Source organism: Chiloscyllium punctatum, chromosome 30 (genome assembly GCF_047496795.1).
Source record: "Chiloscyllium punctatum isolate Juve2018m chromosome 30, sChiPun1.3, whole genome shotgun sequence".
Classification (NCBI taxonomy): Eukaryota; Metazoa; Chordata; class Chondrichthyes; order Orectolobiformes; family Hemiscylliidae; genus Chiloscyllium; species Chiloscyllium punctatum.
The window spans coordinates 46,730,692-46,757,471 of record NC_092768.1 but is presented as its reverse complement, the minus strand read 5'-3'; the positions used below and the strand labels follow the sequence as shown (position 1 = coordinate 46,757,471).

General features: G+C 43.3%; 1 pseudogene; it reads right to left on the bottom strand.

Annotated features, from left to right (window-relative positions):
* Nucleotides 1-4,056: 4,056 nt before the first annotated feature.
* Nucleotides 4,057-23,205, bottom strand: LOC140455669 (uncharacterized; annotated as a pseudogene).
* Nucleotides 23,206-26,780: the final 3,575 nt, after the last annotated feature.

The window sequence follows — 26,780 nt, the reverse complement described above, 5'->3', positions numbered from 1 at the left end:
AAGGACACTCTAATTTTTTTTAGGCACAACCATTCACAGAATTAACTAACATCATTTGGATCTGTGATGACTCAAATTCCAATGTATGCAGTTTTCACAAAGACCACATCTCAAATAACGTGTGCAGTTTTGATCTCCTTATTTAAGGACGGTGGTTCTAAGGGGGTCTCTGGAACAATACCTGGAATGAGCAGTTTGACATTAGAGGACAGATTGGACAGACTGAGTTTCATTCCAGTGAGTTTAGAAGATTGAGGGTTGGTTGGTTGAAGTGGATATGATTCCGAACAATCTTGACAAAGTGAACATGGAAAGGATGCTTCCACATGTTAGAGAGTCCTGAACTAGGAGGCACTTTTTAAAAGTTTGGGGTATCCTTTATAGGATAGAAATAAGAAGAATGCTTTCCTCTCAGAGATTTGTACGACTCGAGCTCATAAGTTGGTAGAGGCATGGTCATTAAATATTTTAAGGTGGAAGTGCAGATAGATTCTAGTTCAGGAAAATCAAAGGTTATCAGGGATAAGTGGGGAAATTTGAAACATAAACTGATCAGCTATGATCTTCTTGAAAAGCAGAGCATTTCTGAGGGTCTGAATTGTCTACATTTACTTCTAATTTGTATGTTTAAAATCAAATGTATCTCATCAGCTGTCTGCTTCTCTGTTTACAGAGATATCTGTGGTTGTGACAATTTATCTGGTCATTCACTTTCACAATGTAAATTTGAAGTGACTGTGTTGACATTCCAGTCTGAAGCTACCACATCAATTGACTTGTGTTGATTAGTTACACTCTGTTCAACTCTTAACGATAGCAAAAATTAGCTTTACCAAAGTTAGCTCTGGCTTTGTCATTTCACTTTGAGCCTGTCAATTACTGCTATTCCTACCTCTAGCCTCTTGTTGTTTAGCCATTGGAAGATGAGTCTGGGTGCAATCTGACACTGGTTGCTGCACTGGACAACTTTCAATGTCTTCAGTGGGTGTGTTTGAATCTGGGTGATGTTTTGAAAATTCCTTTGGCAGGATCAAATAAAACAGGGGAGGCCATTGAGCTTGCTCCACCATTCAACATGATCATGGCTAGTTTTGGGTTCAATTCTAGTTTTGACACTTCTGTCACCTTTCCAAATCCCCCAGATCCAATGATCCCTTGAGAGACCAAATATCTGTCTATCCAGCTTTAATAACAATACTCACAATGTGGAGCATCCACAATGCTCTGGGATGGAGCACTTCAAAGATTCACAACCCTTCATATAAAACAATTTCTCCTCATCTCAATCATAAATGATTAGTACCCTATCCTGAGACTGTGCCTCTATGATCTAGATTCCCTGACCAATTGAAACAATTTCTCAGTGTCCATGATTCAAGCCCCTTCACAATCTTGTTTGTTTCAATTAGATCGTCTCTCATTCTGCTGAACTCCCCCTCCCACCCCGCCAAGGATATGCAGGTCCTGGGCCTCCTCCATTACCACACCCTAATCACTGGAGGAAGAACACCTTGGGACCTCTAACCACACAGCATCAATATGGACTTCACCTGTTTCCTCATTTCCCCTCCCCCCACCTTATCCCAGTTCCAACCTTCCAACTCGGCAGTGCCCTCATGACCTGTTCTACCTGTCCATCTTCCTTCCCACCTATCTACTCCACCCTCCTCTCCAGCTATCACCATTACCCCCACCTCCATCTACCTATTGCATTCTCAGCTCACAGACCCACCCCCTCCCATTTATCTCTTCACCCGCTCGGCTCACATGCCTCATTCCTGATGAAGGGCTCTTGCCCGAAATGTCGATTCTCTTGCTGTTCGGATGCTGCCTGACCTGCAGTGCTTTTCCACCACCACACTCTCGACTCCAGTCAATATCAGTCCATATTACTCAGCCTCTCATCACAGGACATCCATTATCCCAGGTCCAATCCCAGAACCGTCCCTATACTACCTCCAATGGAATCACATCCTTTCTTGAAAGTGGAAATCAACAGCAGACAGTCCTCCAGATGTGGTCTCAGCAAAATCCTGTACATTTGCATCAGGATTTCTCTATTCCCATTCTCCAATCCTCTTGCACTAACGACCACCTTGTTATTTAGCTTCCTAATTGCTTGCTGTATCTGCACACTAACATCTGTGAGTAGGAGTACTGAAATTCTCTTTGAACACCAACACCTATAAGTTTCTCATCTTTTCAAAAATACTCTGGCTTTCATTGCTATAGCTAATGTTAATATCTTCACACGTCCAACATTACACTCTATTTACCATCTTTTTGTTGACTCAGTTAATCTGTTCATATATCTTAATAGCTCCTCTATGTCCTTCCCACAGCTTCACTTTCCATCCAGCATTGTATCATTAGCAAACCTAGACAATTACTTTTTGTTGATTTATCTAAGTCAGCACTATAGTTTGTCAATAGCGGAGTTTCCAGCATTGATTCTTGTATTATTCCTCTGCCTCAGAATTTGAAAATGTTGTGCTTATGCCCACTTTCTGTTTCCTGTCTGATAACCCATTCCCCACGAGCACCACCTTCTCAAGCGTTTCTTAGGATGAGCAATAAATGTTGACCCAGCCTGTGATCTCCATATTAAAAAGTAATTCCCTGACCACGGTAATACATTGCTCCAACTGTCTTTCATTCAGCCTCAGACTTTCCATTTGACTGGGGATACTGTGGAGATCTTGTGTGATGTTGCATTTCCCAATCATTCATGAACTGTCTGAATTCTTCACTCGTGAATTGAGGTCACTGTCACTGATCACACGTCAGGAATGCTAAAATGTTTGAAGTGTGCTTTCAGACAATCCACAATTTCACTGAGAGTCAGTGACATCAGCTGCTCTAACTCCACCCAGTCTGAACAGTTGTTGATGGGATCGTGAAGAAGGTGTTTGGTATGCTTTCTTTTATTGGTCAGAGTATTGAGTACAAGAATTGGGAGGTCATGTTGCGGCTGTACAGGACATTGGTTAGGCCACTGATAGAGTTTTGCTTGCAACTCTGGTCTCCTTCCTATCTGAAAGATGATGTGAAACTTGAAAGGGTTCAGAAAAGATTTACAAGGATGTTGCCAGGGTTGGAGGATTTGAGCTATAGGGAGAGGCTGAACAGGCTGGGGCTTGTTTCCCTGGAGCATCGGAGGCTGAGGGGTGACCTTATAGAGGTTTACAAATTAATGAGGGGCATGGATAGGATAAATAGACAAAGTCTTTTCCCTGGAATTGGAGAGTCCAGAACTAGAGGGCATAAGTTTAGGGTGAGAGGGGAAAGATATAAAAGAGACCTAAGGGGCAACTTTTTCATGCAGAGGGTGGTATGTGTATGGAATGAGCTGCCAGAGGATGTGGTGGAGGCTGGTACAATTGCAACATTTAAGAGGCATTTGGATGTGTATATGAATAGGAAAGGTTTAGAGGGATATAGGCTGGGTGCTGGCAGATGGGACTAGATTGGGTTGGGATATCTGGTCGGCATGGACGGGTTGGACCGAAGGGTCTGTTTCCATGCTGTACATCTCTATGACTGTGACGAGATAATCAGTTCCAGTGACAGTGAAAGGCTGTACTCCAAGCTTCATCCATGGGCAGTGTGGGATGTCAGGAGTCATGAGCAGCTCTTTATCTTCTTTGGCTTGATGTTCGTAACAAACACTGCTCTGGCCAATGTGATCCTTCATCCTATTGCTCAAATTTGACCAGTGTAGCACTTCTCTTACCTTCCTCAGACTAGGCTCAATTCTTTGATGGCTCGTGTGGGATGTGTTTCAGGATCTCCTTTCGCATCTCTTTATGAATAATGACCCAGCTCCCTTTGCACAAGATTCCATCTTGAGCAATCACTTCATCTCTGTCTGTCCAATACTCTCTTAATGTAACAAGGGTGCCTTTGAATAGTTGCAGGCTACCTTTTCATCACAACTTTCTATAATATTTGCAGAGTTGCATCTTGTTGTGGAATTTGTTTGATCTGAGGAAGATACTTTTTTTGTCAGATTCAATGTCTCTGCTGGATTGTTGGCATCCAGAGCATATCATGCTATTGCGTCTTGTTGAATATGGAAGATTTCACAGTCTACACCAGCATCAACTTCCTTCAGAAAAAGTGCAGCTCTCAACGGCATGTCATTTGTGTACATCTGCTTGTATTTCACTTCCCAGTGATATCTCTTAAATGAAGTAACACTGGTTGCAATCACTTTGAAACAGACAGAAGTGATTTGAGAAAGATGCTTATCACCATTTTCTCTCTCCCAAAAAGATGCTGGTTGAAGTCGTCACAAGCAAAGACAATATCCAGTCTCTTAACACTCTAGACACAAACACAACGGGTTGTCCTCACTGCCTGGGGGTTACTCCAAGTCCTGTTTCACTGACATCACACTGCAGGGTGACTCCTTTGTTACATCATAATCCCTCAGCACTGGTGATGTCATCACTAGTTGTTTGATGGGAGTGAAAGCTGCTTCTTGTTCTGTGTCCCAGTCCCACTGAACATCCTGCACAGTGAGACTGTGTACAGGTTCACACTCTGAGGACACCTTAGCAAGAACATGACTAGATCGCTCCTGTGTGGGTTCACTGATGTAACAGGAGGTCCAAGAATCGTATTAAAGTTTATTACAGAATTCACCCTGAGGTGAATGAGGTTTCTCTCATTTATAACTGTTCATAGGCCAGGAGATATGGTGACAGTGTGAAAGACTCATCCCCGAATGTTTTCTGTCTGGTGTGAATACGCTGGTAGTTCAGGAGATCCCTTGAGCTTTCAGGAGGGTTAAAGATGTTATAAAAGGTTTACTATAAACTTCATACTTGAAGGCTAATCCCCTGTGTGGAGTCTCCAATGTAGTAAGAGGTTAGATGACCTTGAGAATGATTTGTCACACATCTCGCACTTGAATGGTTTCTCCCCAGTGTGAATGCGTTGGTGTGTACAGAGTTGAGAAGATGTCGAGAATGATTTGTCACAGCCTTCACATGTAAATGGTTTCTCCCCTGTGTGAAAACGTCGGTGGATGCGAAGTGCTGATGACTGCGAGAATGATTTGTCACATGTCTCACAGGCAAATGGTTTCTCCCCCGTGTGAATGCGTTGGTGTTTGCGCAGAGTTGATGAATCGTAGAATGATTTGTTACACACCTCACATAGAAATGGTTTCTGCCCTGTATGAATGCGTCGGTGCCCATAGAGGTGTGATGATTCTGAGAATGATTTATCACAAATGTCACATATGAATGGTTTCTCCCCAGTGTGGATCCGTTGATGTCTGCGTAGATTCGATAAGTCTGAGAATGCTTTGTCACACACCTTGCACGTGAATGGTTTTTCCCCTGTGTGAATGCGTTGGTGTGTGCGTAGGTTTGATGAGTCTGAGAATGATTTGTTACAGATCTCACACATGAATGGTTTCTGCCCTGTGTGAATTCTCTGGTGCCTCAGGAGATGGGAGGAGTGAGTGAAAGCCTTCTCACAAACCTCACACCTGAAGGGTTTATCCCCAGTGTGAATCATCTGATGTGTCAGGAGCCTTGTGGAGGTCATGAAAGATTTATCACAAATCTCACATTTGAATGGTTTCTCTTCCATGTAGATGCCTGTGTGTTAATCGTGTGTCTAAAAGATATATCTTAGCCAAGGAACCTGTGGGGCCCTCCTCACTCACCTCATAATTGAATAGGCCTTCACCTGTAGGAATGAGTCAGTGGTTCATGAGACGCGATGAATTATTGAAGCTCTCACCACACTTTGAGCCAGTCATACCGATCGCCCACAGGCAAACCTTCAGAAAGGCTGGTTCTGATCGAAGGCTGCCCACCACTGACCAGTTTTAGATCTGATGGTAAATCAAAGTTTCCCTGACCTGACCAATTTCCAGATGATGGGTTCACTGCTCAACCTTCTCTGTGTTGAGCGATGCTGTGAAAGAACTGGATGTCTTTCCACAGTTGTACAGTTGTTCCTTGGGTGCTGGTCAGGATCTATCTGCAGTGTCTATCCACTCTGTATTCTCTGGTGTAGTACAGTGCAATCCTTCTGTAAAACAGGAAAAGGAAACATGATTTCCTCCAACTCCCTCTCCTCCTTTGCTGAAGAGGCTGACTCCTCAGACAGAGACTGTTCCACAGTGAGTGCCAGTCTGTTATTCTCGTATGTAGGGAATCAGATACAAGTATGTTCTTTTTCCTCACTTGACTGTCACACATCCTCTGTTTCCAGCAGAGTCACTGGATAGTGATCAGAGGCAGACAATGTGGCTACTTTCAAAAAGTCCTAAATACTCTCCTCAAAGAAGGGGTGTCTGCAGCAATTGCTTGATCAGATCCACATTGTTGTGATTGGAATGAGCTCAGCCAGATGGACCCCATAGAATATGAGTTCCCTGATTGGCGCTGTTGACCTGGATCAATCAGGAAGCCTTGGTTGACAGATATTAACGGGTATGTTGGAGGTTCTGCTCATTCTGGAAGCCAGCTCTCTGCTAGCTGGGTCAGTGTCGTGTACTATTAACATGTAAGTAAAAGGTGACTTAGTGACGGGAGTTCTTTCAATGGCGATGAGAGAAAAATACACCCCTGAAGAGATTCACTCGCAGCAGTTGTCTTTGATTTGGAGTAAGCATTTCTGTCATCATGTTGTTACTTGGGAAGCTTGAATTGTTCGATCCTACTGTTGAAACCTGGCCCAGTATGTGGAAAGAATGTATTATTCTTTCTGGAAAATGACATTGGGTCACATGAAAACCAACGAGTAATTCTCCTGACATCGTGTGGACCTGCAGTTTTTTGGTTATTGGGAACCTAATCTTCCCAGAGACACCAAATGATAAAACCTTTCAAGAGTTGACAGATTTAGTTAAGGAATATTACGACTCCCAAACCTCCTCTAATTCTGAGACACAACTGGTTTTATTCAACAGTTCAAGAACCAAGGGAATTTGTATCAGGATGTTTGACAAGGTTAGGGTGACTGGCAGAGGCACCTGATTTTGATTTAACTCTCTCAGATGCTGAGAGATCTTTGTTATGTGGAATTGATGATATAACCAGGCAAACGTGCCTCCTAGCTTAGGTCTAACTGGACTTCAAACAGACATTACAACTGCCTTTGTCATGCAGCAAGTGGAGCTTATGAGTTACAGGGTATGCCGATGAACTGAGCTTGGCAAATACCATTTGAGTGAAGGCAATTACATAGCCTCACTCAGGTCATTTCCTGAACAGAAGGTCCCTAGGTCAGTCCACAGCAAAACCACAAAACTAAGCTAGTCTTTCGTCAAATGATTAAAATTTTCTCGAGGGTCTAGGCTGGCAGGGCATTGTAGTTGCTGCCAGTATGTGGACTTGAGATTGCAAAAGAGTCCCACTAGACCTGAACTGAGTAAAAGAATTCATAGCCAGTATCCAGGAGAGTGCACACCCTGGAAAGTCCATCCATAGCTAGGTTTGGAATAGTCAAACTGCTTAGCAACATCCAAATCAGAACCAATCAAAATAAAAGTCTGGATAAATGGTCACCCAGTTCTAATGGAAGTCGATACTGGCGTGGCTGTATCAGTGATTACAGAACCAATCATTTACCAACATTTGCTCTGGACTGCAGCCCTTACATTTGCATAAGGCCTTGGTCAGGCTGAGAACCGACAGTGGGGAACCCGTACAAATTAACTACAAGTTCAGTTCTGGCCTCTAATGAAAAGCTGTTAGTTCAATTATCACTGATTATAGTAAAAGGCTCGGGCTTAAGCTTGATGGGGTGAAATTGTTTGAGAACGATTCAACTTGATTGGCTCAACATTCTTTGACTAGAAAAATGGCTGCCTGAGTGAAGTCCTAATTAAATATCTGGACATTTTTCGGGGAGGTCTAGGGACTGTCTAAGGGCCAAGAAGCAATTCCACTATTATGCAAGGCCCGCCCAATGCCATTTGTCTTCCTTAAAAGTAGAGGCAGAAATCAGGAAGCTGGTAAAGTAGTCATGAAACTAGTTCAGCTGGGGAAGGCAGCACCGGTCTTACTGACTGTGAAGCCCAATAGGTCAGTTCATCTTTATGGGAATTTCAAACAAATGGCAAACTACTTTTCACAGCTGGATAAATACCCAATCCTTTGCATAGAGGACTTATTTGCAAAACTGGCAGGGGGCTCTGTCCTTCACAAAGCTGAACATGAGCCACACATACCTGCAATTGCAATTTGTTGAGAATTCCTAGAGGTATGTTACAATTAATATCCATAAGGGTTCGTACCAATGTACATGAGTCCCTTTTGGGGTATCATCAGCCTGTGCCATTTTCCAGAGGACGATGGTGAACATTTTACAAGGTTTACCTCAGGCCACTATTCATCTAGATGACATGCTAATAACTGGGAAGACAAATAAAGAGCATTTAGGGGATCTGGACATAGTGCTTAAACATTTCTCCAAGATGGGGGTACATCTTAGGAAGGAAACATTTGTGTTCCAGGCACCTCAAGTGACCAACTTGGGCTACAGAGTTGACAAGATCGGGTTACACTCGCTGTAAGATAAAGTGAGGATGATCAAGGATGTCCCGGCCCCTGGAGCTTAAGTCTTTCCTTGGGTAGGTGAATTATTTCTGAAAATTCACACATAACCTGGCCTCCATCCTGGCACCCTTACATTTGCTCTTGAAAAAGCCTTGGAAGTGGTTTTGAAGCCAAGATGTGGCCTTCAGGGAAGTGAAGAAGCAGCTATTGTTGTCTGAGGTGTTGGCACACTACAAACCCAAATGAGATGTGGCTCTGTCAGTGCAATGCCTCCCCATATGGTATCAGGGTATTATTGGAGAAAATTACTGCAGATGCTGGAATCTGAGCTGAAAACAAAAAATGCTGGAGATTTCAGTGGGTCAGGCAGCATCTATGGAGAGAAAGCAAGCTAACATTTGAAGTCTAGATGACTCTTCATCAAAGTTGAAGTATGGAGGGGGCAGCAATGAGGTGGGGGGGGGGGGAGCTGGGGGAGAAAGGATATTGATAGTTCAGATTAAGTGACTGGAATGCAAGAATGGCAGAACAATGGTGTGTCTACTTGCCAAACTGGAAAGAGCAGACAGTCACACTGGGGTGGGGGGAGGGGGGGGGGGGGGGGGGGGGGGCGGGGGGAAGAGGGGAGAGAGTGACAGAGGGAGGGTGAGACTGCACCCGGAGTATTTTGCACAGTTTTGGTACCCTTATTTGAGGAAAGATGTAGTGGCATTGGAGGCAGTTCAGAGGAGGTTCACTGGATTGTGACCAGAGATAAGGGGTTTGATGTATGAAGAGAGATTGAACTGTTTAGGCCCATATTCTCTGCAATTTAAAGAATGAGAGGAGATCAAATTGAGGTATTCAAGATGATAAAAGGTGTGGATAAAATAGACTTGGAGTGGATGCTTCCTCTTGTAGGGCCATTCTGAGATGAAAGGTCATAGTCTTAGGATAAGGTATAACAAATTTAAAAGAGTTGAGGAGAAATTACTTCTCCCCAAGGATTGTGAATCTGTGGAATTCACTACCCCAAAGTGCGGTGGATATTGGGACAGTGAGTAAATTTGAGGAGGAGTTAGACAGATTTTTAATTGGTAAAAGGTTGAAGGGATGTGGAGAGAAGGCAGGAAAATGGGGGTGAGGAGCATATCGGTCATGTTCGAATGGTGGAGCAGACTCATGGGCCGAATGGTCTAATTCTGCTCCTATATCTTATGAACTTATGATAGAGAATGCATTAAGTAAAGCTAAAACAAAAAGAACTGTTGCCTCACTGATGGTCTACCTCAGCCTTGAATATGCATAACAGCCCAGCCTCGAAGGCTCTCTGCCGTAAAGAATTTCACAGAATAACACCCTCTTCAAGAAGAAGAAATGCCTCCTCGTCTTTGTCTTAAATTGCCAACCCCTTACTCTGAGTTTCTGCCCTCTGGTAGGAGACTCTCTCACAAGGGGAAACAACCTCTGCCGTGAAAGATCATTAAGAATCATATATGTTTCAATCAGGTCTCCTCTCACTCATCTAAAGGCCAATAAGTACAGAACCAACCTACTCAACATCTTGTCATAAGAAAATCCCTCCAGACTTCGGATCGACCTCAATAACCATCTCTGGACTGCCTCCAATGCAGATAAGGAGACCAAAACTGTTTACAGTAGTCCAAGTATGGTCTGACCAGTGACTTGAATTTTTCAGCTAGACTTCCCCATAGTCCATTCCCCTTAAATTAAAAGTGAATATTTTCTATTACCTGTTGAACATGGTTGCTACTTTTTTGTGATTACCATAACATCATAAGAAACAGGAATAGGAGTTGGCCATTCAGCCCTTCAAACTAGCTCTGCCATTCAATCGGATCATGACTAATCCAACACTCCTCACATCTATTTTGTTGCCTTTTCTCCATAATCCTTGATTCCCTGCCTGATTAAGAATTTATCTATCTCAGCCTTATTTTCACTCTGCCCCCACAGTTCTCTGTGGCAAGGAGTTCCAATGACTCCCAACCCTCTAAGAGAAGAAATTCCTTCTGAACTTAGTCTTAAATTCTGAGCCGATGCCCCCGATTCTAGATTGTGACTGTTTTATTAGGGAAACATCCTCTCAACATTTACCCTGTCACGCCCCTTAAGAATCCTCTATGTTTATTCAGATGACTTCTCATTCTTTTAAATGCCGATGAGTCCTAACCTTTGCTCATAAGACCAGACCAGGCAATTTATTCTGGTGAAAGTCTTTGAATTGTCTGAATGAAAGAATATATTTTCCTCAATAAGAGGTTCACTCATTAACTCTGAGCTGGAGTTCCTTAAAGCAACTAACATTTTTAACAGATGTGGTCACTATGAACCACAACGAGGTCTACAAGCTCCCACATCATGCAAGTACAATACATTATCTGGCCATGCATCTCTACTTTATTGACTTAGTTCTTCATTTTTAAAATTTCCTGTAATTTCTTTTCTAACATACCTTGATTCTGAAAATAACTTATAATAGATAATCAAATTAGCAGCTCCTACCAATCAATGAACTTAAGGTTTTCCTGTGATGTCACTCTTTATTTTGTCCTGTATCCCAATGCAGGGCTTCAATAATCCTGCGAATAGACCTTACAAACTAGAAACCAAAAACAAATCAATAAGCACCTTTGTCCCTCTGCACTAAGTTCCCACACTACTCTAAAATCCTAGAAATATACACACACTTGGGCTGTGCCATAAAACCTGATGTATTCTCTTCTTCCAGATCATGCAAAGTTTACTGGTCAAAATTTGATGATAACTGCCATGGTCATCATTTCTAAGGTGTGTTTTACATTCCTGATTAGAACCTCCAAATCCCTCTATGCTGTAACTTTTTGTTCCTTAAATGTTTAGTAATATTGGAATGCTATTAGTGTTTACCACTGTGACAACTGAGTTTTTTCAACTCCTCTTCAATTTCCTGGTTCTCTGTTATTATTTCCAAGCCTCTTTCTCTAAAGGGTCTTTGTTCACTTTGGTTTCTCACTTCCTTTTTATATATTTATGGAAACCCTTGCTACTACATGAAAGTTTAGCCTTAAAGTTTATTCTTTCTGTCTTTTTTTTGTATATCCCATTCCTATAATCCTTAGAGTCATAGATTCATAGAGTTGTACAGCATGGAAACAGACCCTTTGGTCCAACTCGTCCATACTGACCAGATATCTTAATCTAATCTAGTCCCATTTTCCAACACTTGGCCCACATCCCTCTGAACATTTCCTATTCATATACCCATCCAGACACTTTACCAGCCTTCACTTCTTCCTCACTGAGATATATCTTTGCTGTGAGCTGTTTTCTTAAACATCTGCTGTTGTTTATGATAAACAACCACTACAAATCCAATAATGAAGAATATTAGAAAGGTCTGGACAATAAGTTGATGATCTTGAGCTAGTGAAATCTGTAAAATCTCTTTTACCAAGATCTGAGGACAAGTCCTCAAGTGAGGAGGGCTGCCACACAGACTGGTCAAAAGGCAGTGATACTCACTGAATGGTATCAATGTGGTAATATCCCAGACTCCTCTGTAACCATCCCCTGGAACATCCCATCACACTTTAGTGAATGTACTAGAGGGGTACATGCAGGCTAAACACCACAATAACAGAGCAAAACAACCTCACGTCCAACAGATCGTAACAAAGCTCTGTCTCCTGTAAGATCTTATTCAGAACTGTGGACAACCACTCAAGTAACAGGAGAAGGCAGCTTCATAAACACCTCCATTCACACCATGTTGGAACCCAGCACACTGGAGCGATTATGGAAGAACTCTCTCCAATCCCCCGCCTGTTGAGAAGGCTTAACTTAGGAATGTATTATGAATGAGAAGTTTGTAAAGTTGATAAATTTAAAATCATTACTAAATTTAAAATAAAACAGAATATCTTGAAAGGCAGGTGGAGGGGGTCGGTTATATAATTCTTCCTGGCAACAGACCAGGTGAATTGGTTACCAAGGAAACAGGTTGGGCAAGATACAAAGTTATCACACTGAAAACAAGAAGCAGACTTTCTGTCTCTGAGATTACAGACAGAGAAAGAGAGAGAGAGAGAGAGAGATGGTCTAAGAGAGAGACCAAGGACTGTAGCCAATGTGGTCAGCAGAGAGGAGAGACTGTCTTTTCCGTGGGCTGCCAGACAGAATGTGGGAGGGAAGATGGTCTCTGTTGAAAAGACACATGCTGTGACAACTTAAAAACTCCAGAAGATTCATCCTGCATGGCCAGTGTGAAAAAAAACACTGGACGGAGCCTCAGTGTTTGCAGCCACTTCAGAACCTTTCTGAAAATCTCATAGTTATGCTTCAGTGAAACAGGGAGAAACAAATCTGCTGGAAACTGAGGTTGGACTGATTCCTGTAAAAAGTGTGATACTATGTTAAATTAATTGGGGGAGTATCTTTCTGTAATATATTAGTTCTCTTTTATCTATTGTTTAGTCAATGCTTCTATGAGTTGAGGATTGTGGAGATCTAAAATATGCAATATTGTTAAGAGGTTAGTGCCTCACATGCCTTATGCTTGCTCACTAGAACTTTAAATCTCTACTACGAATTATAAGTCACCACAGGGATCACAATAATACCTCAACAAGCACTACTGAAAAACAGATGATCTGGTCATGATCATATATTTAGGAACTTGCTGCGCACACGTTGGCTACCATGTTCCCTACATTACCATTTCATCTTGGGACAACTGGCAGCAGTGAATTGTTTTTTTTTTATTTTTGAGGAGCTTACAGAAATAGGACAGTGGGAGATCTTGGTAGGGACGTAAAAAGACAGGAAATATTCAGTTTCCAATACACTGACAGAACTGACCATTCACAGTCTACATGATAAGAACAGCTCCCGACACATACCGAACTCAACACCAGGAAATCAGTAAGAATCCTCAGACCATCTGCACCTCCCAGATAATGACATCCCACCTTCCCATATTCAAGAATGATCCATCAACAATCTCAGCCTGGAAATCAGAGGGAAATGCTTCCAATAAACACACTCAATATCCAACACACAGCTCCAGTCAAACAGTTCAGCACAAAGCACCGAGTAAACAGCTCTCTCAGCTGGATCTTCTCACACAGCATAAGGGACATTTCCACCCCTGATTACCCACAGGATAGTCAGACTGCCTGAAGATTGGTGTGGATATTATGGGATACGATTTGTATAAAAGCTGCTCCTTCACTCACCATCTCCTCACTTGGTTTTCAGTCCCTATAGGAAGTGAACCAGCTCTGGAAGAGGAAGAGGAGACAATGGGCAGAGTGGGTGGGCTCTCTGATTGACGTCTCTCACAGTCAATCCAAATATTTCTGGAGCAACATGAGTTTCCTGAAACTTGGGAAACTGACCGGGGAAATGGAGGTGACTTTGAGCAGCAGATCAGGTGGGGATTTAAACTTGTCATTGTCCCAACTGAATAAAACCTCACTTATTGCAGCTGCTGTCACAGTTCCCCTGGTAAATGTTTGACAGACATTTCTGGTGTGGGAATAGTATTCTTCATCAGTGGAGGCTTTCAAACTAACAACATCAGTGTGGAATGTGTATCCTCGGATGTGTGTGCCAGCAAATCAGAAAAGGAAGACCCACAGCATCCAAGGCGGTGAGATCACATGCAGAGGAGAGAGGGACGTAGAAGGGAGGGATGCAGAGGGAGAAACAGAAAAAAATGATGGGGGAGGGATATTATCGAGGGGAAACCATTGAAGTGTCAGGTTTGTAACCACAACTTCCAATTGTCATCAAATCTCCACACACAAGGGAGACGTCATTTGTGTTTGAGGTGTGTAACAAAGCCTTCTTGCATTTATTGAACCTCCATACATACCAGCACTGTCACACAGGAGTCCAGGCTTTTGGGAAAGGTCAAGACCCTCAGGTAAAACCTTGCAAGAAGCATTAAAAGGCATTTCAGTGGATGTGTCTCTGGTCATGGCAGCTGAATTGCTATGGTGTTTAATTCACTGTCCAGAAATTCAGTTAAAATCCAATCGCTGATTCACTCATCCAAGGCTGCATGTCATACACTGATGTCAGTTTGAAAGCCACAAAGGATTCTTACATTAGAAATCACTGTCAAATATTTACCATGGGAATTGACACAACTGCAATAAGTAAGGTTTTATTTACGTGGGACAATGACAAGTTTAAGTCCCTACTTGATCTGTTGCAGTGGTTTTCACACCACTATTCCATGTGATGTGAAATGGCTACTGTCCTGAAATCTTTATTTACATACGATTATATCACAGGTCACATTAATATGGCAAGGTACATAACATTATTTATACAAATTCAATTTTCATAGTTTTGCCAGTTCCTCCACTTTCATAAATTACCACAAAAACAAATAAAAACAGTGTATTCGTTCTGATTTGTTCCAATTCTGCACACAGATTGCACATACGATCTTTAAAGTGTTCAGGGTTTCTTTTGTGAAGCGTTAGTTGTTGGTTGGCTGTTCATTCGTTCTATTGTTGCCTTGTTATGTATGACAGTCATAACTGAGTACTTGGTGGGACAGAGATCAGATGTAATTCTGTTCATCCTCAGCAAGGAAGCCAGATTCCAGAGCAAGTAATTTGAGCCCACTGAATCCAAAGAAAGAAAGAAATCAAGCTTTCTCATCTCCTGCTGATTGTCCAAGTTCCATTTTTTAAAAAAACTCAATCATCACTTTCCTGGCACTTGCAAAACCCCAGACAAACTCTTCAGGTAACCCTTAACAGTAACAAGAGTGATGTTCCCCAAGTGATTTGATACAGGTAACTTAGATGAGACCATTTAAGTTTTAAGTATTCATAGATTAATTATAACATGCAACTTGGTGATTATGCAAAGTATATATAATTTGCAAAACTAGAATATTCCACAAGGAAAAGATAGCAAGTTCTTATTTCCATAAAAGAATCCAAAATTCAAACATAACTTGTTCCAGATATAAGATTTTTCAAAGAATGTAAGAATATCCATTAACATCAAAGTAAAATTAATTTGGTCCTCAAGCGTGTGAAACTCATTTGGTTCACAGTAAATCTGAAGTGGATGTGACTGAATTCAATGATTTTCCATATTATTCCATTTATGTTGAGATATTTAGGATGAATTTGGCATTATGTAATTAAAAGGTTCTGTGTAAAATGACAATTCAATAATAGATCACCCTGTAATACAATCTTAGATTACATTAAGAGGACAACTATTATAATGAAGGAGCCTGATCAACTTATAAAAAATAATTTTGAATTTATTCTTTGAAATTAACATTAGGGATCAATCGCGTTAGTCAATCAGTTCAATGAAAGTACCAGACCCAACAGGGCAATAAGACTTGGTGCCTGGTCTTATTTTAAAAATCTGATTGTGGCTTTATTTCCTCAGAGTTAGCGTTCTTGCTTCAGTGTTCATTTCACGGTACAAATCCCCATGATATTGTTCTTTAGGTGCGTGTAATCCTTATCAGCAACGTTACATTCTTGGGTTTTGCAAATGGACTTTGTTTAAAAATGCAACCTACTGTTAAAAATTTATTTTTCAGTGAAACTAAGTGAATTTTCCTGCATCAATCTCGTATATTTTGAACCTTGTTCTTTCACAGTTTCTCTGGGGAATGTTGTTGCTGTGACAATTGGCACGGATCTAATGTATTTAATGGGGAACCTGGCCTCTGGCTCTGATGGTTGCTCAGCTCCTCCTTCTGTCGGTGAAATCAGGTCTTCCTCATTAGCTGGCTGCTGCAGGCAAGTAGCTTCTCAATTTGCATGCAGATTACTGCAGTTGAGAAAACAGTCCTGGTTGTTCACTTTCACTGTGTACCATTAAGGTAACAACTTCTCGACCCAAGTCTTCAATTACCAAGTGAGGTAAATTTGCCACAGTCCCAAATGATCGGAGGGTTGCTCTCTCATTAGAGAGAGAGAGAGAGAGAGACAACTGGTGGTGATTAATCTGTGGGTCACCATACATCAGGTAAGTGGTGATGTTGGGAAAAGAGTCCAGATATGGCTTATCAGGTGGTGAGAAGGGCTCCGCATGCATGCTTTTATTTTTTTTATTTCAAAAATATACTTTATTCAGAAAATGATTTGATGGTCTGTACATTTGGTCATGCCATACATATGTCAACATTTACATAAACAGATCAGAATTTATCATTATTATGTACAGGTCTGTGCATTTCTCAATCATATGCCCATATATTTGGCTGAGGCATCAGCAGAGCCCAAATGTCTGCATGGGCCCCCTGTTCTTCTTTAGGCAGGCAGATGTTACACGATGGTCTTTCCCCACCGCACCTTGGTGGCAGCTGCCCCAAGCTTCAGCGCGTCCCTCAACACGTAGTCTTGGACCTTGGAATGTGCCAGTCTGCAACACTCAGTCGGGGTCAACTCCTTCAGCTGGAAGATCAACAGGTTTCGGACCGCCCAGAGAGTGTCCTTCACCGAGTTGATGATCTTCCAGGCGCAGTTAATGTTTGTCTCGGTGTGAGTCCCAGGGAACAGGCCGTAGAGCACGGAGTCCCGCGTCATGGCGCTGCTCAGGACGAACCTCGACAAACACCACTGCATTCCTCTCCAGACTTCTTCTGCATAGGCACATTCCAGAAGGAGGTGTGTGACAGTCTCATCCCCCCCGCAGCCGCTTCAAGGGCAGCGTGCGGTGCGGCAGAGAGTCCAGGCGTGTATAAAGGATCTCACAGGCAGAGCCCTTCTCACCACCAGCCAAGCCATGTTTTGGTGTTTATTGGAAAGTTCTGGCGATGAGGCATTCTGCCCAATGTCTTTGACAGTCTGCTCAGGGAACCGCTCGACAGGATCCGCCCTCTCCTTTTCCCGAAGGGTCTCAAGGACACTACGTGCTGACCCCTTCCTGATGGACTTGTGGTCAAAGGTGTTTTTCCTCATAAACTTCTCCACGAAGGACAGGTGATACGGAACGTTCCAACTACTCAGAGCGTTCCGTGGCAGCGAGGCCAGGTCCATCCTTCGCAACACCGGGGACAGGTAGAACCTCAGTATGTAGTGACACTTGGTGTTTGAGTACCGGGGATCCACGCACAGTTTGATGCAGCCACACACAAAGGTGGCCATCAGGGTCAGGGTGGCATTGGGCGTGTTTTTTCCCCCATTGCACCGGTCTTTGTACATTGTGTCTCTACGGACCCGGTCCATCTTTGATCTCCACATGAAGTGGAAGATGGCCCGGGTGACTGCGGCGGCACAGGTCCTGGGGATAGGCCAGACCTGTGCCACATATAGCAATACTGAGAGTACCTCACACCTGATGACCAGGTTTTTTCCCGCGATGGAGAGCGACCGTTGCCCCCATCTGCCTAGTTTCTGTCTCATCTTCCTGATCCGCTCCTCCCAGGTCTTGGCGCACGTCCCAGCCCCCCCGAACCAAATACCCAGCACCTTCAGGTGGTCAGTCCTGACGGTGAAGGGGATAGAGGATTGGTCGGCCCAGTTCCCGAAGAGCATGGCCTCGCTCTTGCCTCGGTTTACCTTGGCCCCCGAGGCCCGTTCGAACTGGTCACCGATGTACATGAGTCTGTGCACGGACAGCGGATCCGAGCAGAAGACAGCGACGTCATCCATGTACAGAGAGGCCTTAACCTGTAGGCCCCCGCTGCCAGGAATAGTCACCCCTCTCAGGCTCGCATCCTTCCTGATGGACTCGGCAAATGGCTCTATGCAACACACAAACAAGGTGGGTGAGAGGGGGCAGCCCTGTCTGACTCCAGATCTTACAAGGAAGCTATCTGATTCCCACCCATTGATTGAGACTGTACTGACAATGTTGGTGTAGAGCAGTCTGATCCAATTTCCGATTCCCTCCCCAAAGCCCATTTTGGAGAGGACATCCCTCATATATGTATGCGATATCCTGTCAAAGGCTTTCTCCTGGTCCAGGCTGATGAGACAGGTGTCCACCCCCCTATCCTGCACGTAGGCGATCGTATCCCTGAGGAGTGCAAGACTCTCAGAGATCTTCCTGCCCGGTGCAGCACAGGTTTGGTCAGGGTGGATCACCGATCCCAGAGCAGACCTGACCCGGTTGGCGATGACCTTTGACAAGATTTTGTAATCTGTGTTTAGTCGTGAGATCAGTCTCCAATTTCTAATTTCCTCCCTCTCCCCCTTCTGCTTGTAGATGAGGGTGATGATGCCTTTCCTCATGGATTCACTCATGGTACCTGCCCGAAACATACTGACATACACCTCCAGGAGGTCCTGGCCGATCAAGTCCCACAGAGCGGAAGAAATCTCGACCGGTAAGCCGTCGCTTCCGGGAGTTTTATTCTTTTCTAAGGACTCGAAGGCCTTGGTCAGCTCATCCAGAGATAGTGGCTGTTCCAGCCTTTCTCGTGTTCCGTCGTCTCGGACCTCGGTGATAGAGGACAGGAACGACTGGGAGGCCGCGCTGTTGGTCAGCTTCGTGTCATACAGACTGGCATAGAAGGATTTGCTGAACCTCATGATGTCAGCCTGAGATGACATTATTGAGCCATCTTCTTCCTTCAGGCTGCTGAGCACGGAGCTCTCTTTGTGCACCTTCTGGAAGAAGAAACGTGAGCACGTCTCGTCCTGCTCCACCGAGCGGACCCTGGACCGGAAGATTATCTTGGAGGCGTCCGAGGCAAAGAGCGAGGCTTGCTAGCCCTTCACCTCCTTGAGGTCCTCCGTGACATCCACCCCCATCGTCTGCAGCAGGAGCAGGTTCTGCATACTTTCCTGAAGTTGGGACAGTTTTCCCCACCTCTCTCTCGCCTCCTGAACACCTTTGAGGATGAAGAACCTCTTGATGTTCCCTTTTACTGTTTCCCACCAGTCCGCTGGGGACTCAAAGAGGGGCTACACGGTTCTCCAACCTGCATAGTCCCTCCTGAGCTCCTCAATGTTTCCCGGGGTCAACAGCTTTGTGTTCAGCTTCCACGTTCCCTTACCAGCTCGCTGCTCGTCCTGTAGCTGACAGTCGGCCAGCAGGAGGCAGTGGTCAGAGAAGAACACCGGCTTGATGTCGGTGGATCTGACCGAGAGCGTTCAGGACACAAACAGGTAATCTATCCTTGAGCGGATAGACCCGTCTGCCTGTGACCAGGTGTATCTACGCTGCGCTTCGTCTGCAGGGGTGCTGAAGCCGTCGTGCAGCTTGGCATCTTTGACTGTTTCCATCAGGGCTCTGGACATAGCGTCCAGTTTACTGTCCCCCTTCGGACTGAGATAAGGGAGAACATTTTTTTAGCCAGAAGACTGTGAATTCTCTACCATAAATGGCAGTGGAAGCTCAGTCTTCAAGTTTGATTAGAGAGTGAAAGATTTCTGATTACAAACAGCATACTAAGTGGTATGGGCAATATGAGTAAGAAGCATTGAAGTGTTTGATCAGCTGTGATCATATAACAGACTGAATGGCCTACTCATGTTTCAATGTTCCCAGCAGGACTTCTCCCCACTGGGAGTGCACTGAGTAAAGAGGAGATACATGTGCAATGCCTCGTCAAATCCATCACTCCTGAATGGTTTCATCCCTGTGTGAATGTTGCCCCACGTGGCTGAAGACATTCAAAAATGCTTTACTGCAAACATCGCAGTAAAGGGTCATTCCCCTGCATGAATCCTCTGATGGAGCAGGAGGTTTGATGACCTGGAGAATGATTTGTCACACATATTGCACATGAATGGTTTCTCTTCTGTGTGAAGGTATTGGTGTGTACGGAGGATTGATGACTGTGAAAATGATTTTGCGCACACTTCACATCTGAATGGTTTCTCCCCTGTGTGGATGCGTTGGTGTACACGGAGGATCGATGATTGCGAAAAGGATTTGTCACACACCTGACACGCGAAGGGTTTCTCCCCTGTGTGAATCCGCTGATGTAGCAGGCGTTTTGAAGAATCTGAGAATGATTTATCACATACCTCACACTTGAATGGTTTCTCTCCAGTGTGAATGCGTTGGTGTGTGCGAAGATGCTCTAACTGTGAGAATGATTTGTCACACACCTCACATCTAAATGGTTTCTCCCCTGTGTGAATGCGTTGGTGTTTGCGAAGGTTCGATGAATTCAAGAAAGATTTATTGCACACCTCACATGCGAATGGTTTCTCCCCTGTGTGAATGCGTTGGTGTACTCGGAGGCTCGATGATGTTGAGAACGATTTATCACACACCTCACACGCAAACGGCTTGTCCCCTGTGTGAATTGTCTGATGGAGCAAGAGTCGCGAAGAGTCAGGAAATGATTTATCACAGACCTCACATGTGAATGGTTTCTCCCCTGTATGTGTGCGTCGATGTGCTCGGAGATCCGATGACTGTGAGAATGATTTTTTGCAAACCTCACATGTGAAAGGTTTCTCCCCTGTATGAATACGTTGGTGTCTGCGCAGTTTTGATGACTCTGAGAATGATCTGTCACACAAATCGCACATGAACGGTTTCTCCCCAGTGTGAATGCGTCGATGATTCACCAGGCCCGATGATTGTGCAAAGGCCCTGTTGCAAACTTCACATTTGTATGGTCTCTCCCCAGTGTGAATGCGTCGGTGATTCACAAGTGTTGATGATCTTGTGAAGTCTTGGTTACATACTTCACACTTGAACACTTTCTCTTCCATGTAGCTGCTTTTGTGTTAACATGAGCAACAGACACACCTTGTGTATAGGAAGATCTGATGACCCTATGAAGTACTCCTCAAACATGAATAGCCTCTCCTCTGTAGGAACGACTCAGTGGCTCATGAAGCTCAATGAATGATTGAAGCTGTCACCACACTTGGAGCCACTGACACTTCTTCCCAGCCTCACCCTGATCGATGACCCACAGCCGAACCTTCAGAAAGGTTGGTTCTGATGGAAGGCTCCACACCACTGACCAGTTTCAGATCTGATGAGGTGTTAATGCTTTCCTGATCCGACCGATTTCCAGACAATTATTTAACTGCCCAACCTTCTCTATGTTGATCAATGCTGTGAAGGTACTGGATGCCTTCCCACAGATGTGCAGTTGTTTCTTGGATGGTGTCAGGATTTATCTATGGTGTCTATCCTGTCCATATTCTCTGGTGTAGTACAGTGCATTTCTTCTGTAAAACAGGAAAAGGAAACATGAGTTCCTCCAACTTTGCTGAAGGGTCTGACTCCTAATTTAGACCTTCTTCCAAAGTGAGTGGCTATTCCCCTGTTTGTGGGAGGGGATCAGATGCAGATGCTTTTTTTTTCTCACTTGACTAAAGACACAACCTCTGTTTCTAGCAGGAACATCCTGGTGACTAGGAGCAGACAATGCAGCTACTTTTCTTTGTCTAGACCCCAAACCTCTCAGGCATTGAGAGGGTAATGGAAATGACAAATGAACGGAGAGTAAAATTGACTCTCAACTCACTGAACATTGTGATGTGAAAGATCAATGTTACCCCGAGAGTATTTTTTGTACACTAAACACAAGAAGAAATGCTAAATCAATTGAGATTTTGAAGTTACTCCTCCAAAATCATCTGAAGAAAATACACTGATCAGGAAGTGCTAGAAATTGAGGAAAACATTGCTTCAGTTTAACTGACTTAAGGGTTCTAGTTTATCCTGGAAATTAAATCGACAGCACACACTCACAGTACACATTCGAAATTTAGCTATCAGCCACAGGACTGGGCAAAACTATCAAATCCAAGCTCAGGCTTTTGGGAAACTCTTTACCTTCAGGTAAACTCTTTAAAGAATGCATAAAAATATCTTCAGGTATTATGCAGAATATTCCTCAAATAATTCTATTAATTTAACAATTCACCTGTGTTTTTCATATTAAAAACATACTCTAAGGGTAAAACTAATTTTCACCAGCAGGGTATGAACTCTAGGGAATTCACAGCCCATTTTACACTCCATCCACCTGTTCTTTCCATGTCAATCAATAAATATATTTCCATTTATTGTAGCCAAATTGTCTGAACAATCCAGAGATTGAGAGTTCAAATCTGACCACAGAAAGTCTCATTCATCGAATTACAGTGAGAAAAAGGCTGTTTGTGCAAATTGGTCAACGCTTCTCAAGATCAGTCATCACCAATCAACAAAACTCAAGATAACAGCAATAGAGTGGTGGGTGGTCTCAGAAGGATTTGAAAAGACATGAAACATCCAATTTCTAACACACAGAGGGAACTGACTATTCATAGTCCGCGGGAATAATAACCAGCTCCCAACCCACACACACAATTCAACAATATGAAATGAGGAAGAATTTTCAACTCCCAAATAATGACATTTCACTTTCTCATATTCAGGAATGAGCCATCAACAAAACTCAGCCTGGAAATCAGAGGGAAATGCTTCCAATAAACACACTCAATATCCAACACACAGCTCCAGTCAAACAGTTCAGCACAAAGCACCGAGTAAACAGCTCTCTCAGCTGGATCTTCTCACACAGTATAAGGGACATTTCCACCCCCTGACTGCCCACAGGATAGTCAGACTGCCTGAAGATTGGTGTGGATATTATGGGATACAATTTGTATAAAAGCTGCTCCTTCACTCACCATCTCCTCACTTGGTTTTCAGTCCCTATAGGAAGTGAACCAGCTCTGGAAGAGGAAGAGGAGACAATGGGCAGAGTGGGTGGGCTCTCTGATTGACGTCTCTCACAGTCAATCCAAAACTGGAGATTTAAATGTGTCATTGTCGTATCTGAATAAAACCTCACTTAGTGCTGTCTCGATTTCCCTGGTAAACGTTGGACAGAGATTACCAGTGTGGGAATAGTATTCTTCATCCTCAGAGGCTTTCAAACTGACATCATCAGGTGTGTTTGACGACAGGTCAAAAGAGGAAGAGCCACAGAACCTAAGTGCAGTAGATCAGGACATCCACAGAAAAGAGGTATACATGAGGAAGCAGTATGTCCTGAAACAAAAGGAAGTGGCATTTAACATCCAACTTGGTGTCATCTTGAGCTTAAATGTTACCTGTTTCCCTTCACAGATGCTGCCTGATCTGCTCAGGATTTCCAGAGTTTAAAAAAAATTATTCTACTTTTCAAGCACAGAAACAGACCATTTGGCCAAACTGCTTTTGGCCTAACTGTTTATGCCTGATGTGAGCTTTCTTCCTCTTTTTTTATCTCACCCTCTCAGCATAACCTTCTCTTACTTTCTCTCATGGACTTATTCAGGTTCACATCAATTGCATTGAAACTATTTCCTCAACATTCCCAGTAGAAGAACATTCTACATTTTAATCATTCCCTTGGTGGGGAAATTTCTCTTGAATTTCTCATTGGATTTATTTGTCATCATTGTAAACTGACGGACTTGCTGCACACAAGAGAGGGCACCTTCTCTGCATTTACCCTCAACATTCGTCATTTTAATATTGTCACTAGACTAGTAATTGGAGATTGAAACTAATGGTTTGGCGAGTTCAAATACTACCACAAATTAAATATGTAACCCTTCAACCTTTTCTTTTCTGAGGAAATGAGTGCTGGTTTATTCAGTCTTTCCTGATAGTTTCAATCTCATCCTGTTTTTACAATTTCTTTAAACATCCAGGCAGTCCAGAACTCGAGGGCATAGGTTCAGGGTGAGAGGGGAAAGATATAAAAGGGACCTAAGGGGCAGCTTTTTCACACAGAGGCTGGTGCGTATATGAAATGAGCTGCCAGAGGAAGTGGTGGAGGCTGGTACCATTGTACCATTTAAAAGGCATTTGGATGGGTACATGAATTAGAGATATGGGCCAAGTGCTTTTTCCAATATGGAGATCAGAACTGTGCCCAGTTTTCAGAGTGTGGTCTAAGTGAGGTGCTGTACAAGTTCAACCATAACTTCTTTGCTTTTCAATCTATTCTTTGAAAAATGGACCCCGGTGTGATTACTTGACATTTTTCACATATTTGTGTAACTGAGAAGGATGAGTTTATCAGGTTGTATTGCAGATAAGCTCAGTGATGAAAAGCGTTAATTTGTATGTACTATTAGAAAATGAAGAAATTCTTTAAATTGGCAAATCTTCAAGTGTTAATACTTTAAGAAAAAAAAAAGGATGAACTGAGTTAGAAAATGGGCACAACTGGGTTTCAGCAGATTGAGAGTTGGTAGTAAATGGAAGCTAAGATTTGATACTGTCAAGAAGAATGATGTGATGATCGGCCTTTAGTCACCCATTTAGCTAAGGTTGTTACATGGATGCCAGGAAAACCCTTAATAGTACAACACTTGCTGGGAGAGGTTTGGGGGTGGAGGGAGGCTTGTGTAGGTCATTGCCAGTTACCAGGCTATTGTCAGAGATGGGCAGGTTGTTATAGGAATTCAGGATAGAGATCAGGAAGACAATCCAATATGAGGGATAAAGGTAATTGCCTAAGTAGTGAGTATTCTTTGTGAGAAAGTTGTTCTTGCTTATCTCTCCATTGTTCTGAGACAAAGAGTCAGGGAAGTGTTCATCAAGCAGCAGTGAAGAGTGCAGCTGCAGCAGTTGAGGTGGACTGAAAGCTTTGTCAGGTAATGTAAACTGAAATAAGAGTTGAAGTTTATAGCTGCAAATGTTTGTATGTATTTTCAATTAAATTGATGAAGCGAAAATCTACAAGGTATTTTGATTGAAGAGACCCAATTCAGAGAACAAAGAGAGATCCCCAGGTTAATGGCAAAATGGTAATGTCATTGAGAGAGTAACCCAGAACACCAAATTTTCCAGGGACATGTCGGTAAGCATACACGGACCCTCCAATTAGCTGCACAGCCACACAGCTCAGAGTGAACATTGGTCTATGAGGAGCAAACTCCAGGACCAGCACCCAAGATGGAGTAGGACGCTTCAGCTGCAGCTTGTCCATTCCGTTCGTTCATTTTTCTTATTCATTCAATTTCTTTTGTCTTTTTTGTCATCCTCTTCTTGGCCTCAGGACCTTTTAGAATTGATTAATGATAGACTTCCATTTGGGGAACTCCTAAAATGACAACGTTTCTGATCTGAGAAAGTGGCCAAAAAACAAAGGTCAATAATAATTATCCAGTGTGAAAATAACATAATCTGAATAATACCTATTAATATTTATCTATGAAGTATGTAAGAGCATGTGTACCCTCCACAGATCCCAGGATTGGTGCACTCCTTCCAGCCGTGCTCTGCATCTGGAGACCAAACCAATCAGGGATTCAGCCTCTGAGCCCACAGCTTGAACCCCTCACCTTGCTGCTGAAATTACCAGCATTAAAAGGACATATTGACCATAAAACCTCATCAACAAATTGTTGGTTTTTATTGAGCCACTAACATGGGGATGTAATTTATCTGGTGGGACAGCAATCGATGTTGGACACTATGTCTCTATAAAAGCTGTGTCCACAACTTGCACATCACAGCAGGTTTCAAATATTAACTCTTTCCTCATAGAAATATTCCTGTGATTGGAATCCCTACAGTGTGGAAACAGGACCTCTGGCCCAACAAGTCCCTCCAAAGAAGACCCATTCCCCTACATTTATCCCTGACGCAGGCAGTTAACCTACACATCCCTGAACACTATGAGCAATTCACCTGACCAGCACATCTTGAACTGTGGGAAGAAACCCACGCAGACACAGGGAGAACGTACAAACTCCACATCGACAGTCGCCCGGGGTTGGAATCGCACCCGGGTCCCCAGCACTGTTAAGTAGCTGTGCGAACCTACCATGCCGCTACTATTAAAGTAATGTTAAATTAGTCTTAAATGTTTTATATTGAGCTATTAATATCTCGAATAGAAGAACAGATGTCAACATTTATCAGATCTGTTCCAAATTTGTGAAACCCAAATCTCCAAAAATATCTCGGACATTGCAACAAAAATTCACATTTGGTGAGAGAATGTTGGAATGATTTTCTCTGGAAGTTTTTTTTTATTTCAAAAATATACTTTATTCATAAAATGATTTGATGGTCTGTACATTTGATCATGCCATACATATGTCCACATTTACAAACACAGATTCGAATTTATCCTTGTCATTTACAATCCTGTGCATTTTTCAATCTTGTACATATATTTGGCTGAGGCATCAGCAGAGCCCAAAAAAACGTCCGCATGGGCCCCCTGTTCTTCTTTAGGCAGGCCGATCTCACACGGTGGTCTTTCCCCACCGCGCCTTGGCGGCAGCTGCCCCAAGCTTCAGCGCGTCCCTCAACACGTAGTCTTGGACCTTGGAATGTGCCAGTCTGCAACACTCGGTCGGGGTCAAC